Source organism: Ixodes scapularis, unplaced genomic scaffold (genome assembly GCF_016920785.2).
Source record: "Ixodes scapularis isolate PalLabHiFi unplaced genomic scaffold, ASM1692078v2 PGA_scaffold8__174_contigs__length_109621045, whole genome shotgun sequence".
NCBI lineage: Eukaryota > Metazoa > Arthropoda > Arachnida > Ixodida > Ixodidae > Ixodes > Ixodes scapularis.
The window spans coordinates 59,838,876-59,844,592 of NW_024609883.1; the positions used below are offsets into that span (position 1 = coordinate 59,838,876).

At 47.7% G+C, this 5,717-nt stretch overlaps 1 non-coding gene across 1 annotated transcript; it reads left to right on the forward strand.

Annotated features, from left to right (window-relative positions):
* Window positions 1-3,799: 3,799 nt before the first annotated feature.
* Window positions 3,800-3,881, forward strand: Trnas-aga. The gene has a single exon. It is a non-coding gene; the product is annotated as a tRNA-Ser (tRNA).
* The last annotated feature ends 1,836 nt before the right edge of the window (window positions 3,882-5,717 follow it).

Sequence of the window (5,717 nt, forward strand, 5' to 3'; positions counted from 1 at the left end):
ACACCCGCAGCATGTGTGATCTGAGCATTTGTTCTTTTCATCTGAAGTGTGTCTCTTTTGCTTACTACCTATAGAGTATACAATGTTGTGGACGGAAAAGATGCTGCGACCGACTCCGAGCAATAAAAACATTCTGTTTATTCTCATGTCGTTGAGCTCGTGGCAACGAGTATGAGTAGCATTGTCATCTTTGGCGATGCCAAGGCTGAACCGATAGACTGCCGCAGAGCTATCGCCATCAGCTCTGCACTGTGAGGAATGGCACGATTTTGTTGAAGTGATTGCGGCTCCAGAGAGGTGTCGTTGCTGTTGACATGATGATGACATACTAGAGAGCAGGAAAGAGAGCGTTCGGAAGCCGTGCATGGTAGTCGACGCCGAGGTCAGGAAATGAGGCAGCAGACGGGGGAAATCGACCCTGTCGTTCTTTCAGTCCGGCTCGATCAGTTTGGAGTGTACAGCCTCGGACTGAAAAGGGGATGCTGGCCAACTGCGGGGCCGATGCAACATCCCCTAAGATGAGGAACCGAACTGAGAGCGAATGCCTGACGTGGCAACGATGAGGAGACCCTGGTCGGCTAGCAACATGCCTTGTGAACAGTGTGAAAATGTCGATGAATATTCACTTGCCGAGCCGGCGGGGCAAGCAAGGTGGTCGCAGCCCATTGCTGGGAGATGCCGGCGCTAGATGCGACTGAGCAGAGGCGGTTGCGGAGGCGCTGCAGATGTGGAGGCTGAGAAAGTTGAATATGTGCCTACTGCATTTTCGTCCGAAAAGGCAGAGCCGTTACCGTGCCCTTGGCCACGAAGAACATTCCCCTGGATAGCAGGTGCTCGGAGTCAATCATCATGTGCAGGTCACCAATTTGTAGCACTTTCGATCTTGAGGACGGAAGAGACGGTGCAACAGACTCCGAGTTTAACTGTGAAAACATTCTCTTTATTCTCGTACCGTCGAGCTCGTTCCGACGAGTAGCTTGCTTTTATAGACTGCAGTCATTAGCATTATAGTTGATCTAAGTATTTTGCAACACTATTAATATGGCAGATTGGGCGAGTTGGTACAGCATAATTACGAACCAGCGCACAGGTAGACAGTTACTCAAAATCCAAATACACAAAAATATACACTCGCACAGCGCTGATGTGAGTTTTTTGTGTTTGGATTTTGGGTAACTCCTGTGCACTGGTTCGTAATATTGCAACACTGCCGTCTTTAGGCGGTGTGGAGGCTGAACCGATGGACCACCAGAGGCCCATATCTGTATCTGTTTCATATACTGAATGCCTTTTGCACGGCTCTGTGTTTACCTTTGTCTTCCAGATTTTTACTGCTCACTTGTTTTTGTAATTTTATTTAGGGGATACTACAGGCCATTGAAGGCCCAAGTAGGAGTGGGTTACAACATATGCATTCACACACCTACAACAACAAACAAATAACACGACATTAAGAGGTTTACAACAACTAACCAGCAAATATACAGGATATATATATTTAAAGGGGGGGGGGGGCAGCACAGCACGCATCAAGCAGCATGTAATTCAATCATTTGTAATAATAGATGTGAAATTTAAAACTCATATTTAGGATTGAGCATTATCAAACAAATGTGAATTTAATTAAGCTATAAATTTTATATAGACTGTTACTTTTTATACAATTTTGTCTAGATTTGTCAGGATACAATCTGCAAGTACACATAAAGTAACTGGAAAGTTGAAAGAAGCAAATTAGAGATTGCAAAACCTACTTCTCAATAATATTTTTTTCCCAAAGTATTTACGTGATAGTGCAGCTGAATTAAGGCTCCTTTTTCAGTTTTTTTATTTGAAACACCTTAAAAATACATTGTTTTCTTAGATTTTTTTATTATTATGTTTGAAAAATTAAGTTACCGATTGTGTTCAGTTTATTCTAAACTATTTATATGAAATGCCAGAGTGCTTTTGTGCATAACAGTGGCTAGATAAGGTTTTTATAATTTCTGATAAAACAAACTGACTGGTTTGTTTTATCAGATTTGAATATCCTTATCGCTTGCTTGGGCTCCGCGGGTAATGCAGGTAGGCACTAGCGTGATTATAAAGGCTGAACTGCATAAAGCGATTTAGCGAGCGACGGCGACAGCGACGAGTCAGCGACGTATTACGAAGATTTCTTACTATCGCTCGTCGCGTCACTCGGTTTTTGGATTTCTAGAAAACATCGTTCCGCTTTCATGCGGCTTGCGTCGTCGCGCGAGTGACCGAACGTCAGCGAAGCGGGTCGCCGTCGCTTTTCTCGTCGCTCGCAAAATCGTATCGACTCGAGCGCGCATAATTTCATTTCCACGGGAGCGCGTGTAAATCAAACCCTAAACCAAGACGGGGGCTGCAGCCAGCAGCTTTGAGAGCGTCATACAATGGATTATAGTTTGACAGAAGCAAGCACACACTTCGCTAGCGCATTCCAGCCTTTAGCGCTCGAACTTCCGAAAACGAAACCAGATTTTGCTACATTTTGGCTAGCTCGAAACATTTTTTTAAAAATATAGGGTGTCTTTTAGCCATAATCTAGACTAAGAGAAATGTGTACTTTCCCAAATTATATTTATGTCACCCTACTATATAAGTAATAATTGTGTAGTATCGTTACGTTCATGTAAAATACGGTGGGGGTCACCGGACCTTCGTCTGAAACAAAAAGTCTGCTATATATACCGAGCGGGTTACTAATGGAATTGAGTAGGAGTGTCGGGTTGTTAGTGCCTCTGTTTGTTCGTGCATGTATATGTGTTTGTATATTGATCTTGTGGCATGTGCTGTGATGTACGTGTTGGTATGCGCCGTCCGTGTTCCAGCGTGCCGCTTACAAAAATGCTTTCATTTTTGTAGTTTTCCGCATACTCACTAGATGGCGCAAGCAGCCGCCCAATTTCATTTTAGCTTTGTTCGTACATAGTCCATTTAGTGTGTAAGGAACTACACCACTATAGCTAGTCTAGTAGAAAAGTAACCGGGTGTTTAAATGGCACATAGCGCCGGCTTTAGTTCGTCTTCGTACGCTGGCCGTTTCGGTAGCAGATTCGTACCCGGAAAGCCGCAAAATTTGCGTACACACGAGATATGAGTGGATACGTCGAAACGTCGCGTACAACTTTGCTCGCGGTAAAGAGGTGAGCGGGACGTCGGTAACGCCGGTCGGGTCGGTGTCGGAGCTATTCGTCGTCGCTCACGGCAAACGGGCTTTTTCAATAAAGTTCATGTCTGTGGTCGCGAAAAGATAACTCCTGTGGAAATTACCCGGCGTCGGTGACAATGCAACCGGCTTGAGGCCTCGGCGATCGGCTGAACCGCCACGCGAACGGGACCTGCTCGATGGGGAAACACGCTGCTGGATGCAGTCGATGGTCGCACCCACTGTCGCGTAATCGCCGTAATGGATACGGCGTCGGCGCTTGGGGGTGAATGCCTGCGGTACTTCAGCACGTATGGACGATTACGAACGAACACGTGCAAACTACGCTTTCGCTGCGGCGAAAAGCCGTGTAAAGCTCTGGGCCTCGCCCGTAGAACCCGCCTTACGTCAAACGGCCGCCATTGTGAAAAAACACCCCTAGACGTGTGACCGCAGAACGAAGTACACGTTCAAAGATGTTCATTTTACACGAGACCTCGGGTGCAAACGAAATACACCAAGCCTCGCGTGTAAAACCAACACCATTTGGGGAGTCCGCCCTGGGACAACGGTTTACACGTCCAGGGGTGTACTTTTTCGCTGTGTGTGTACCATATCTCAGAGCCTCCTACTCGTCCCGCAGTCGTGGCCGAGTGGTTAAGGCGATGGACTAGAAATCCATTGGGGTCTCCCCGCACAGGTTCGAATCCTGTCGACTGCGATATTTTTTTTTCTTTTTAGAGCGCAGCTCTTAGGGGCCCGTTCCCGGCTTGAGCGGCGTCGCCGTCGCCGTCGCCGTCGCCGTCGGCGTCGCCGTCGCCGTCGGCGTAACCGCGCGGTGCATTATGGGTAAATTTCCCCGCTAAATCTAGCGGAAAAAATTTCCCCGCTAAATCTAGCGGAAAAATTTCCCCGCTAAATCTAGCGGAAAAAATTTCCCCGCTAAATCTAGCGGAAAAAATTTCCCCGCTAAATGTAGCGGAAAAATTTCCTCGTCAAATCTAGCGGAAAAAATTTTCCCGCTAAATCTAGCGGAAAACTTTCCCCGCTAAATCTAGCGGAAAAAATTTCCCCGCTAAATCTAGCGGAAAAATTTCCCCGCTAAATCTAGCGGGAAAATTTCCCCGTCAAATCTAGCGGAAAAAATTTTCCCGCTAAATCTAGCGGAAAACTTTCCCCGCTAAATCCTAGCGGAAAAAATTTCCCCGCTAAATGTAGCGGAAAAAATTTCCCCGCTAAATCTAGCGGAAAACTTTCCCCGCTAAATCTAGCGGAAAAAATTTCCCCGCTAAATCTAGCGGGAAAATTTCCCCGCTAAATCTAGCGGAAAAAATTTCCCCGCTAAATCTAGCGGAAAAAATTTCCCCGCTAAATCTAGCGGAAAACTTTCCCCGCTAAATCTAGCGGAAAAAATTTCCTCGCTAAATCTAGCGGAAAAATTTTGGACACGTGACCCGGGGGTCACGTGACCTGGGGAGTCACGTGACCCCCTCCCGAGGTCACGTGACCTGGGGAGTCACGTGACCCCCTCCCGAGGTCACGTGACCTCTGAGGGGGCACGTGACCCCCGAGGTCACGTGACCCCCCCCCCCCCCCGAGAACACGTGGCCCTCAGTACCCTCCCCTCCTCCTCCTCAAGAGCTGCGCTCCAATTCGGCGTTACAGGGAGTGGTAAACGGCTTTCACTTTTTTTTTTAAGAAGACAGATAAGATGGCAATCGATGTGAGCATGGACGCCGGACAAGGCTAGACCCTAAGGAGCTTCGCCCCTAAAAGAAAGTGAAAATAGAGATATGTATTAAATATCGTAGCTACGAGGGACGCCGAGGGCCAATCCTGCGGAATGACCACCTGCCGAACTTCGACGTTCGCATTCCTCTTCTGCTTCTCCGTCTCAGGCGCCTAAGCACAGCGCTTAGGCGCCCGTTTCCGAGTTGAGCGGCGTCGACGTCGGCGTAACAGCGCGCGTTGCATTATGGGACGTTTCTGCGCTAAAGTGAGCGTGGAAATTTTCCCGCTAAAGTCAACAGGAAAATTTTCACGCTAAATTTAGCGGAAAGATTTCTCCGCAAACTTGAGCGGGTTAAGCTTCCCCGCTAAATTTAGCGGGGGAATCGACGTCAAGTGACCTCAAGACCAATTCAAGTTGCCCTCTTATTTTATAGGGGAATATGACGTCACACCTTCGAGCCACGTCACCCATGAACAAATTCAGCGGCAGCAGAAGAGGAGGAAGAAAGGAGGAAGGGGAGGAGGAGGGGAGGAGGCGAAGGAGGGGAGGGGCTTACCCTCCCCTCCGTACCCTCCGCCCCTCCTCCTCAGGAGCAGCGCTCTAGTTCCGCATTACAGAGATTTGATAACGTCTTTAAATTTTTTTCCTACTTTATTTACACCAAAACCGTCCCAAGAGGAATGTGGGAAGACAATAATTAACACAGATGCTATACACGGACACAGAAACAAGTTCAAGCACACGTACTACGAGATTCAAATGAAATACGAACAGCGGAGCGCCTGGCCGTCGGTACATACTGCAACTCCTGGAGGCCTCTTGAAA